The following is a 12,523-nucleotide window of genomic DNA, read 5'->3' as shown; positions in this document are numbered from 1 at the left end:
AGTTTGTTCCTATCTTTTTTGCTATTTTGTAATTTAAGTGTATTCCCTTACTTTGTAAACTTATCCACATTTATCAGATTGTCTGCACAGCATAGGAAAAGTTACATTTTTCAGGGATTTAATTTATACTTGTTTTAATGATGGCTGAGGGCTTTTACCATTTGGCTGGATCAATACCTACCTATAGGAATTAGATTTATGAATTAATGTCTCATTTCCTGCACGAAAGAAGAAAAAATAATTAGTTTGACGACTGTCTTGCCAACCTATTTCCATTTCAAGTGGTATCTCCCACGTTTGCAGGTCTCCTTCACCTTAAGGTTTGTTTGTTTTTCATAGCAGAAATAGTTTTAGCAAGTAATATTAGAAACTTTCTAAAATTATAGCGTGTTATCTTGTTCAACTATCTTTTTGCAATTATGATACGGAAATATTGCATCAGCAACTTTCTAAACATAGTATGCAATGGTGAAACGAGTTAATTGAACAGTTAGGAGATAATGCAGTATCATTGACACGATTTACTATGTAATTACCATTGTTTCCAGTGGAGTTATCATGTCGCTACCACCTAATATCATATGTTATTTTGTGATAACTGTGAAATTAACTTATCATCCTGTTTTGAGAGACCATGTTGGTCTAAGACCGATCACTCTCCACCAAAGTTAAATATAGGAGCTTGGTAATAGGCTGACCTGCCCCCTAGCTTTGGAGTGTGGCAATTAAATCATAAGCCTTATATTAAACCTTGGAGAGAATGTATCACTAAAACTCATTTATTTCAGAGTCCTGGGTGTCCTGAATTATAAATAAGCTCTCTTGCTGCAAACATCTGTCCATCTAAATGAGTCTGACAGTGTTTCTACAACAGGAGGAGAAATATTGCATAATCCATCAAAACATTTTAAATGTCTTACAATTAAAATAAATGTTTTTTTGAGTTGTGCAATGAGGAACATGAATATTTATATGATAATAGCATGCATCTCCATACAGATTCTTCCTGAATTTGGTTTATTAATATATTTCTTAATCTTCATAATTAAGTTATGATCCAAGCTTTTGCATATATTAATCAGAACATAAGTAACTGGAATTTTATCTAAATGAAAATGTTCAGGAGTTTTGGAATGTTCACTTAATAATGGGAAGAAACAACCTTGCCTGTCCATTTTTAACTTAAGTAGAAATTAATAAGAAGTAAGAAAATAGTGGTGAGTTTTTGTTTTGGGGATCCTTTTGATATACTTGGTTGTGAATATGTCTCCCAGTAACTTGGAAATTAAAATGCATAGCTTTCTGTTTCACTTTCTACTTGCACAAACTTACGACCATTAGCTCAAGTTCTGTTACCTTCTGCTGTAATTTGATAAGTATTTACATAAACATATATCCTGTGTTCCTGCATCGACAAAATTATCTTGAAGCAGTAAGTTTTGTTGTAATTAGACTTGTTGCTTGTTTTTTCTCTTTTTCTTTTTCTTTTTTTTTTTAATTAGAAGTTAATGTGGGATGTTTTTAATATAAACAAATTTTCATTTTATTTTGTTATTAGAGTTCTCCTTGTTCACATAATCTATCTCCTCTTTGACTCAGCAAATGCACCAATGTTAACAGTCAAGATAAAGCATTTTAGCTGTTAAACACATTGCATGTAGGAGTAGCAAAATAACCTGAGGGGTATGGTAAATTCGTCTGGCATTGTTGGAAACAATTTTTTCATTTCTTTTTATAAAATAAGTTAATTGTTTTCTCATTACTAACTCTGACTTCCTTACCACAAGACAAATAAACAATCTGAGGACTGATTAAAGGTCTCTAGAAAATTGTACACTTTTATCTTCTGATCACTTGGTCTTATGACCAGTGTAATTTTATTAGAACAGACAGTGATTGTACTAGATAGCAGCGGACTCGGAGTACACCTATGTTCTGTGTTGTTCAACATAAATTTAAAAGGTCTGTTTTATGATCACTGTTCACGTTGTGTGACTGGAAGTAGTGTGGAATTTTGCTTGGGTCTATAAAATTACCTGTGCTTGAAACCCCACCACTGGGTTTTTTCTGCTACACATTTGCTGGTACATAACTGCATGCTTGAGAATAGGTTTGCTGAATGAGCGTTCTACAGCAAAACAGCCATGCTGTCATGTTGGAAATGAACAGTAAAAAGAACAGAATAAAAGAGTTCAGGAATACCTTGGAGAAGGAGAGACTGAGGGACTAGTCAGAGAAATTATTTTAGCAGTTTTGCGCTAACACGCTAACCTTTACTTTCTGTGTAGTTAGGTAAGAGAAAGCCACAAGCAGACTGTAGTGACTTTCTTCCCAAGTGCAGGATTTTCTCTACACATCAGTTTTTGATGGTATCTGTGATCAAAGGGACGTGCGCTGTTCATACACTTCCTCTGTACTTCAGAACTGGTGGTGACCTGGAGGGTGCACAAGTGCCCTTGTGTGGTTGCCTGGAAACTTTGGCCCACACAAGTGTCAACTTTCTTTCATGGCTATAAAGGCAGACGGAGCCTCACAGAGAGCTTTAGTCTTAGAGAAAAAAAGGTCCTTGTGTGTTTTAAAACAAGTGTCTCACCAGGAGATAATGGTAGAGCAGTGGGTTATAAATGATGTATTTTGTTCACTTCGCCTTGATAATGGCACAAGGGAAAAAAAGTTCATCGTTCTCTTATCAAAATACTGTGACATTTCTCCTTCAACTGTAAAATTTCCTATCACATTCCTCTGCTGCAACAGCAACTAAATTTACTCAATTGTGGAGACTACATAATCTCTCATCAAAAGGTGTCTTTTTTATTCTTTCTTTTCTCCCTACTTACACTTCAGGAGAAGCACCAAGGTTGCTAAAATCGTCAGAATTAATTTTTCTTCTAAGGCTCATATAGATTAACTAGTAACTATTATACTGTGCCACACAGACTTTTCCTCTTGGCCAAAGGCAGTGTGTCATCTTCACTCGTCATGTTTGTTTTTTTTAACACTGACCACATTCACTGCTTCTGATGCGTTTTTAAGTAAGAAAATTATAAACGAATGTGTCTACTGATTATTGAAGACCAAAAGCACTGAAGAACAGTTGAACCTCTCTAGAGTACTAAGTTATTTTCAGTAAGTACAGATTTGTGTTTGATACAATGTGTGACATTTCTATTCCTGCAATTAAATAACTTTCTGTAACATTTCCAGCTTGCGAAAGTGCAGATCTGCATGTTCTTCTTGGGGAAGCATGTTCATTTAAGTTTTTGCCTGCCATCTGCCTGAAGAATGGTTCCCAAAACACGTTTCCACAGCACACTGGCGGTGCTCCGCCGGGGACGTCTGTGTGAATGCGGGCGCATTGTTTGGGGCTGTTTCCAGTGCGGCTGTTCTGAGCCAGCTGACGTCCATGCAAAGGGATTCCACCGGCTTTGGATAAAATTTGCCTTTTTCTCTACAAACTACCAGTAAGCTTGCATGTAGTAGGCTATATTTCGTCTGTGTGAGCTGTTGCTCTGATACAAAGGGACAACCACTTACAAAACCAGGGGACATATTACCACAAAATACTTGTCTGCTTCCATGACTGTGAGAGTAAGCACCATAAAATAAAGTGTTCAAAGTATGTGTTAATTTGTATTTTGAGATTTACTACTATAATGATTCTAAGAGTACTGAAAAAACTGTAAAGACATTTTTTGCTTTGTAAGCAAAATTCCCACCGAGAATGTCCCACCCTGCAGATGTGGCCCACGTCACTAGTTTCCAGTGGTGGTATATGGAAGGATACTGGGTAACTGCAGAATATTGTTGTTAGTTGCTGAAATGTTTATAAAAATGCATGCTATACTATTGCTAAAATGTAGAGGTAAATCTCTAGATGGGAATGCACCTTGGAGAAAGTAGTAGCTTAAAGAAAGTGTGTAAAGTTGCTTTGAGTTCAGACTGCAGGCAGAAAAATCTTTTGTTTCTTCCAACACAGCAAATATTGGAAAAGTTATAGTGCTAATATAATGATTGACTTCTTACAGTGGATCCTGCTCAGAATTACAATGTTCTCAGAATTAATCTCCAGAGACATCTAGAGGATATGTGACATTCCCTGCAGGACTTGGAGCCTTGAACTTCAATAATAGTCACTATAGCATTTAAAAGAAACACACACACACCATTAATTAAGTGAAAATGCCCCAATACCAAATGACAGCATGGATAAAATCTACATATATGTGTGAATGTGTTCTGTGCCTGGCCTGTAAATGTTCTGTTTCAACCAACTGTGACTTTTTATATTTTAGAGAAGAGTTTTCTGCTGACTGGATCATCGTTTGGGAGAAATTTGAAGTGGTGTAATATAAGAGCACCAATGTTTTGTGATACATATGACAGCTGGGGTTGAAACTGGGGATAAGTGAAGTTCATTTGATGTTACATGTCACATGGCTTTTGGAAGATCTGTTGTCTTTAATCATAATCTCCTGAAACAAAAGCTTACGCGTGGACTGTTTGTGAAGTGCATAACACTGTTTTCATGTTTTACAAGAGAAGGCACAGTCATCTGTTGCATTTGGAAAACTGTTAAAGATATTTTTTTGCAAAACACTTATTTTATTAACAGTGCAACTCAAGAAAAGCTCTTGGTTTAAAATTGCTTTTACATTTTTATTAGTTGAAACTATAAGATTACTTTGTAATTGAATTTTTATTTGAGTTGGAATGGTCAGTGGAAATGATCGGCATACCCAATACTCCCATTGCTATGCAAAAGTAGTTTTGTTTTTCTGGAATACAGGAAATTATGCAGTGCATGCAAATATTAATCAATGAATATATGCTTTAAATAATTTGGATTTGGGACTTACATTATTTTTAAATAGTTTGGAAAAGTGCATAACAGTTACAGACTGTGGTGAGGACACTTTTGAGTAAGGCAAAGTCAAGATGCTTGTTCTTACTTTACCTGCTCACAAGTACAGGTATTTTTTGGTTGTTTTTTTTTTTTTTTTTAATCTGTTTCCTGTCAAGTGGCCACAATTGCTGAATTGCATTTTACTTTCATACTTCAATATCTAATGTTAATACAGTGGAGGAAACTTTAAAAAAAGGTTTAAAAAAAAAATAATAATGGTATGCAGTATGATCAGTATTGTACCCTGACAAAGAAGCTTGTGGCCAATCAGCTCCTCAACTACCTTTGCCTTAGAAAAAGTTCACATTAAAAAGTAGCTATAATAAATAAAACTTGCTTTCAGTCCCATACACAGGACAGATGGTTTGCTCTGTGGAATAAGACTGTATGTAGTGGAGCTCTCTTCCATATTATAAAATAGTTGTAGGTAGAGGGGATGGAAGTTCTTGAGCTAGAAGCAGTGCAGGAAGGGAGCCTCAGAAATAGGATGCAAAGAAAGTTATAAAAGAGAAGAGCCATTCTGTCTGGATTTCCAGCTGGGTGATGATGGAGCATGGGCCCTTGTGAAGTTGGAAGGCCAGCAGGGAGGTAGGTGTCCTTGAAAGATGGAGTGTGTAAGTGTGGTTCAGTTGCAAAGTCTGTGGCACTGTTAGAGTTGTTGCAGTAATGCTGAATTTTATGATTCGCTGATACTGTCTTGTGGAAACAAAAAGAAAGGTCTAAGAGGAAAACCAGAAGGCCCTTGTAAAAAAAAAAAAAAAAAAAAAAAAGAGAAAAAAAAAAAAGAAAAAAAGGACACTCTCATTCTGTATAGTTAAAATGAACTTCTGTTGTATTGTGTAAATTAGTTTTGCACTTGTAACACTAAGATGGTTTGATAGAAAGAACATTTTTGCTTGAAGGTACACACAGTATCAAATGAGGTAAAAAGAGAAGGGTTCATTGAAGGGAATGGAGGCACCAGCAGCTTTTACTCCTACATTGCCTATCTTACATAGCCTTGAGCATTCCTTTCCAATAAAGAGAAAGGAAAAGTCACTGGGAACCCCCAGAAAGTTGCTCCTTCTTTTTTTCTCCTACACTTCCTTTCATTTGTGTGAAATACATGGGTACATAAATAGCCCATGTAACCCTTCTCTTCCCCCCTTTCTGGCCCACCTTCTCTCTATTTTTTCCAACAGATAATCTGATTTACAACATAATTATGTTCACTAATTAATAATGTGCAGCTCAGGAGAAGGAAAGTCATTTAGTATGGAAAAATTATGATGTAGAATTAAGGGTTCAGATATGTGAACATGTTTTGGTGGAATAGCAAGTTTCCTACACTGTCTAACTGTTGGTAACTGTCCATTATTACACTTTAGATCATGAATTTAGAGTGCTTTGATTCAGTCCTTTGGCCAGCATTCATTTACCCAGCTTCTTTTTTCCCTTCTTCAAGCTGCATGTCCAAAACACAGTGTAGTTCTACATTTATTGACTTCAGAAAAAGGACTTGATGCCTCAGAAATGTCATTATATGCAAAATGTCTGCAGAGTGGGGAAGGTAAAATAATTGGTAGCAACTTTCTTCCAGTGGAAAGTGAAGTCCAGTGCAACAGTATAAACCTTAAAGCTCTAGGGCAGATCCCTAGAAAATGTTCTGTTGTGTGCAATGGGTTGTACTGGATGAGTTTTGTAAAACTGAATAGTGTTGCCTTGGTGTAATTGTTATGAATGTAAACATATGTGAAAGGGGAGATGGCAGTAGTATAAAAGCATAATGACTGGAATTTCTTCCTTTGAAATATACTCTCATGTCAAAAGCTACTTTCTTGCACAGTAAATTGGATCACAGCAAATACATTATTGATTATGTTATTGTAAATCGTTTGCAGGTGAGAGATATTTTGTATTATTACTTGTTCAGAGTCCAACAATCATGAGATAAAAAGGACAAATTGGAATTTCACTTGATGGAGTCCTGCACATCAGATATTCTTCTATCTGAAGCTGCCAGTAGTGCAGCAGAAATGCCTAAATGGTATTAGGTAGAAAACTGACAGCAGCCTGCATTTCTGGAACTGGACAGCAGAAATCAGGTAATCATTTGCATATATGTGTACGTACAGTGTCACATTTTGGTGTTGAATACAGGTGACACAGCTTTTGTATTTATTGGAATTGAATTTTTTTCCCTTGTTCTGTTTCACAGACCTAATGCAAGGGAGCAGTCAAAGCTGCATGAACAGATGCTGAACTTCTCAGGTACGCGGTGTCAAATGCCTGAATCATGAGACCATACCTACAAACAGGGGTACATCAGATGCTTGTACTTTCTCTAGAACACATTGCCTTTAGCATCGGTCTCCATTATAGATATTTTAAATATTTTTAAAAATTTATTCTCTCTTCAACTTCTGCAAACGTTTTAAGATTCTCTCCCATAAAAAGAAAAATAAAAGAAAAAATGGAACAGAGAGACAAAGGCAACTGTGAAGAGTTATCCTCAACTTGTTCATAGTACATGCTTTTGTATCATTAAAATGACTGTGATACAGCAACTGGCAGATTTTGACTTCTCTTGCCTTCAAGCAGATAGTGCCAGGAAAGCGAGCAGAGACATGATATACTGAGTCTAATTTATCATTCTAGTTTTCTGCTTATGAAGCCTGAAACAGTGAAGTGTTCAGGTTGAAATACTGATCAAATTCACTCTTTTTAGAGGGTGGCTTTCTGATTTAGTGAAATAGAGTGAGAATGAAAGAGCTATTAAGTTGTCAGCAGCTGTTAAGCTATTGGCATTCCAAGCTAGTGTAGAAAAATACAAAAATCCTACATTTTTTCTATCCATAAAAAGCAAACTTCAGAAAATTTTGGTAGAATATCTACAATGGAATCCTAGCTATGAAGTCTGAAAAGCAGAAGAGCCTGAAAATTGGTTATCTGGAAATCAAAACATAGTCTTGAAAATTTTATATTGTCTGTGTGCCATCACTTCCAAAGCTGGAATTGAACATTAAATGATCACACTGATGTTCTTCATTCCTTCAATTCCACTGGCATGCTATGTGAGTGGTTCTTATTGTAAGGATTGATACGTTCTGACATAATGAATGCAGTGTGTATATTGGAAATGACCACTGATTTCCTGTTTAATTTTTGTTTTGCAGAGGCCACAATTTGTCATCTCAAAATATTTCGGAGAAAATCACTGCAGAATTTCACATTCATCATGGCTTTATTTTTTAATTAAAGAAGAACAGCAATCATTAAAATTAGCTTTTGCATATTCCAGAAATGCCTTTGACAGTACATGCAAAGGAGGAAGGAACTGCAGAGATAAATTCCAGTCATCTCAGTTTTCAGTGGAAATCAAAAAACGACTGGGAGAAGGTTAAGAAGTAATGGGGTGAACATTCTTGAGAAACACTGCAAAATTACACAGAGCCATCATGTTGAACATGCAGGGCCTAATCTGAAACCTGCTGAGGTCAATTAAAATCTTGATATTAATTTTCTCAGGTTTCAGATTAACCTCATCTTTATTTTGTAGAATTATATTATGATGGATTTTTTCTATCCTCAGGCTTACATGCTTTTGTCTTCACACTTTCTGTAAGATTCCCAATAATGCTATTTTTAATTTGATGTTCAGGTTCTACTCCTTCCTGTGAGAAATACATTTGTAATGCAAATAGAAGCTGGAAAATGGTTGTCTGAAGGTGGTGTTCTTATACCCGCACTGTTCTTTCTAAAATGCCAAGTATTGTCTGATGGAAATATTTAATAGTTTGACTCTAAATTATTTAAATAAATATCCTTTATTAAATGAAATTGCAGAAGTGGTTGTTGTGACAGTGTAATCATTTACTCAAATTACCCATCCTTGTAGATATTTTTCCTTTGTTTCAACCTCTATTTTCACTAATATATAATAACTCTGGATCTATACTTCAGAACAACAGATTATTTTAGACTATGTCTGTGAAAATACTAATTGGTCTTATTTGTGGTACATCATTACAGTGAGTTAAGTTTATCTGTGCTGTGCATAGGTATGGGTTTAGTACTGATTGACTGTTATTATGTAGGCTCTGGCTACATTCCAGCAGTGGTGCAGCTGTATCTGTATAACTGTGTATCACACCAAAATCCCCACAAATCCAAAACACAGCAGTCTGACTCATGGGTATGTTTTTGGCTTGTTATTATTATTACTGTTATTATTTTGGTAACATATCTGGCAAGATTGCTGAAAACCAAATGAATAAATCAAGACTGTTTTTAGCCCTCAGATTTCATGTAATTAGATGTCTGTAGCTGATGTGCTAAGAGGTGGCTTTCTCACTGTGCAGTCTTCCAGTTGATGCTGTCCCTATCCTTTGAACACAGAAAAGAAAATCACAACAAAGCAATTACTGTTTTTCAAGCTCAGTCTTTACAGGTTGATATTAATGCTGCAGGTAAATGTTTGCCAAAAGCATACCTGTAAGTATATTGTTGCTAAAATCAAAAGGGAAAACCTTATTGTAGTCTCTCCAGCTAGCAGTCATCACTTAAAGTAAGGAATGTGAAGTGACCAGCTGCCCCCGTATTCAGCATTTGGAACAGCAGATTCAAAATGTTTCAAGTATTGTCACTGGCAATTGTTTGCTACTAGCATTTCAATATTGTTCTATATAATAATAATCTATTTAATCAGATTACAGAAGAAAACATTGACTGCCTGTCTACCTGTGTCCAGAGGAGTTTCGTAACCCATTCTTATGTGTTCCTTGTTCATCGTTCAGATTGTCATGTTATTTTGTAACCATGGAGAACAGGGAGGGATGCCTGTTGGTCGAATTTAGATTTCTCCGGCTGAGTGCAAACCAATTTTTGAGAAAAATGAGAAAACATTTCCTAATGTAAATTGTACTGTCACTCCCTTATATCATCAGTGCAAAATGGATTTCTTTCCAGATCATCTGAACTGTATAATTAGCATATTGTGAAGGCACAGATTTGAAAGTGCCAAATTATATACATTTTTAGTAAGTAAAGATAAGTGCAATTAGATCAATGCAGCTAATTTATATGATGGGTTGGTCAAATAATAAAATTGTTATTATGGGTTTTGTGTGTGTGTGTGTGTGTGTGGAACTGTGGCATTTTCTAATAACCTCACCACCATTTTCTCTTAGAATTACTGTTTGAACCAATTTTTTAAAAAGCTGGGAAGGATTGAAGAAAAATGTGAACAGTAATTGGTGCTTAAGTATTTTGGTTCTTCCAAATGGGGTGAAATCACTTTTGGGAGAGGATGACATTTTGAATCAGTTGTCAATTCCAGACATAGTGCATGTGATTTTGCTGCTTTTATCTTTTAAAGAATTTCTAAAGCATTATTTTTTCACTCGTGTTCTTCTACTTTTGGTTTTGGTTTAGAAAGATAAGGGCTAATTTGAGGTAAATCATCTGGCAATCCAGTTTGCTTTCCATTGCTATTTTCTTAATGGTTTGTGTGCTGTAGGCTTCAAAATTATCCATATGCTACATTGCTTAAAAACATTTTAAAGAAACAATATGGTTGCTGTTTTAATTCATTTATCTCCACTGTATATTTAGAGTCTGTATAAAGTGTAACTTCTCCATCATGTCAACGAAAAGATATTGCACTCTCGGGTTCATGAATTCAAGAAACATGACATAATAGACTGGCAAATATGGCCTTGTGTCTTCTGATGATGATCCAAATCCACTCACTTATCTTGATCTGCCTATATTGTTAACAACATGGGATGTCACAGAAGAAATTTTTCATTTTAACTGTTCTTTATGTACAGTGCAGTGTGGAATTTACTTTTTATTGCCTTTCAGAGGAAAGTATCATACCTCTCAGTGAAATAATGGTTTTGTCAGACACTGGTATCTTTATTGTATAGTGCTTTTAAATTCTGCACTATTTATACCAAGCTTTCTTGGCTTAGGACAGGTGAGATGTGATACCTGTGATTCTCCATGAGAATGCTTAAAACTTTATGGATTCAGAAGTGCATTGTTTATAAGTAATTGTAGGTTCTGTATAGAAGGTTACAAGGAGAATTGTTTTATTACAAGTGCTCTATGAATGTGTGAAATATGAACAGCTATTAGAAATGACTGACAAGCCTAAAGCTTGAACTCATAATCTTAATATTGATTTGCTTGCCTCTTCCTTCCATAATTACACTAGTTACAAAGTGTAGACATTGATTTGCTGTTAGAGGTTTTATTATGTTTGTTCATGACAAGAAGAAACAGCAGTCATTTTATTGCATGGATTGCCAATGTTTTGTTGTTGGGAGGCGTCTAAAACTCAAAGAACGATAGGTAACTGAAATTCATGGGATCAAGGAAGAATCTATAAAAGGAAGAAAATGTGGCATTTGTTTTAGAACAACACTGAAGATAGGGCTGCCACTCAAATTGAAATAATTTTAATTGGTCTAAATATTTGTAGCAAGATATCATTACAACAGAAAAGGAGATCTGCATATGCTTCAGGGGCAGATAAGTGTTTTGTGGATTGAATGTTTTCTCTGTGTCTGTGTTTCTTGTAATATTTTGGACTCTTCGGTATTTTGAAGGGTATGATTTGCTATTTTGTGAGGGTACCTAAGTGATAAAAAAAATTATATAAACATATATATATACTTTTTTTTTTTTTTTTTTTTTGTAATAATTATTTCAAGATGAAAAACATAGTGGTTGAATTTAGATGAAGTGAAATCAATGACCTCCAACTGTAAATAACTTGTATGAAAGTAGTCTTCTTTTTCTCTGGGTATCTTTTCACTTTATTGAGAGGATATGATGACTGAGCTTTGTTTAGCCATTCTCAAAAATCATACAAAATATATATCAGAAACATAATCAAAGCCCTTTTGCAGGCCTACTTGCTAGAGACAGAAGAGATGGAGCATACGTGAAAAGGGCATCCTTTTCAAAATGCCAAGATATGTTGTTTTTTGTTGTATGTAATACAGTATCACCAAAAAGCTGTTGGTTTCTTTTGACAAGGAATTCTTTTTATCCTAGATACTATACTTTATAGATAGATAAAAATGTTTATATATACACATATCTATCTCTAAATAATGTGTATCTATATATCTGCGTGAATGGGCTTTTGCTTATTTTTTTTGTAAGCACATGTATGGATGCAAGTATAGTTATTGATCTTACTCTGGATAGTTTGCTATCTAAAAAGAACAGGTCAATAAAAGGTGAGAGAACGGAAGCATTACATCCTGAGTGTGATGATCACTCACAGACTGTGCGTGATTTTGAAGCTCCAATAGGATGTAGGCTAAGATCCAATTCACAAAGCTCTGGTCTGTCAAGATCTTCCCTAGTCTTCCCTAAAATGCACATGCATTTACTTTGTTTCAGTTTCTTGGAAGTGTTTTTGTGATGTATGTGACAAAGTACTACATGATAGTGAGCGGAGGATTGAGTTATACAGGTGTCTTTGGCACTGCCTTTTGAATATCTGCGCCTCTCTCATTTTAGAAAGCAATTTTCATTGCTCTTTACTGTTTACCAAAAGAATAAGCATGAGAAAATGAAAAGTATCTAGATATACTATGGCCTTATTGGCAGAGTCACAGACTT

At 35.3% G+C, this 12,523-nt stretch overlaps 1 protein-coding gene and 1 long non-coding RNA gene across 3 annotated transcripts in view; both read left to right on the top strand.

Annotated features, from left to right (window-relative positions):
- ZFPM2 (zinc finger protein, FOG family member 2) overlaps positions 1–12,523 on the top strand; it is a 305,737-nt gene that overhangs the window by 119,036 nt on the left and 174,178 nt on the right. The gene's annotated exons all lie outside the window — the stretch shown is intronic.
- On the top strand, positions 5,708–8,657 carry LOC122155156. Its single transcript, XR_006167155.1, has 3 exons — positions 5,708–6,987; positions 7,101–7,153; positions 8,059–8,657. It is a non-coding gene; the product is annotated as an uncharacterized LOC122155156 (long non-coding RNA).

The sequence above is a fragment of the Centrocercus urophasianus genome, unplaced genomic scaffold, assembly GCF_019232065.1.
Source record: "Centrocercus urophasianus isolate 14NV4802_14NV808 unplaced genomic scaffold, USGS_Curo_1.0 seq_11, whole genome shotgun sequence".
NCBI classification, from domain to species: domain Eukaryota; kingdom Metazoa; phylum Chordata; class Aves; order Galliformes; family Phasianidae; genus Centrocercus; species Centrocercus urophasianus.
Note: the sequence above shows the minus strand (reverse complement) of the source record. Positions and strands in the feature narration are given on the sequence as shown.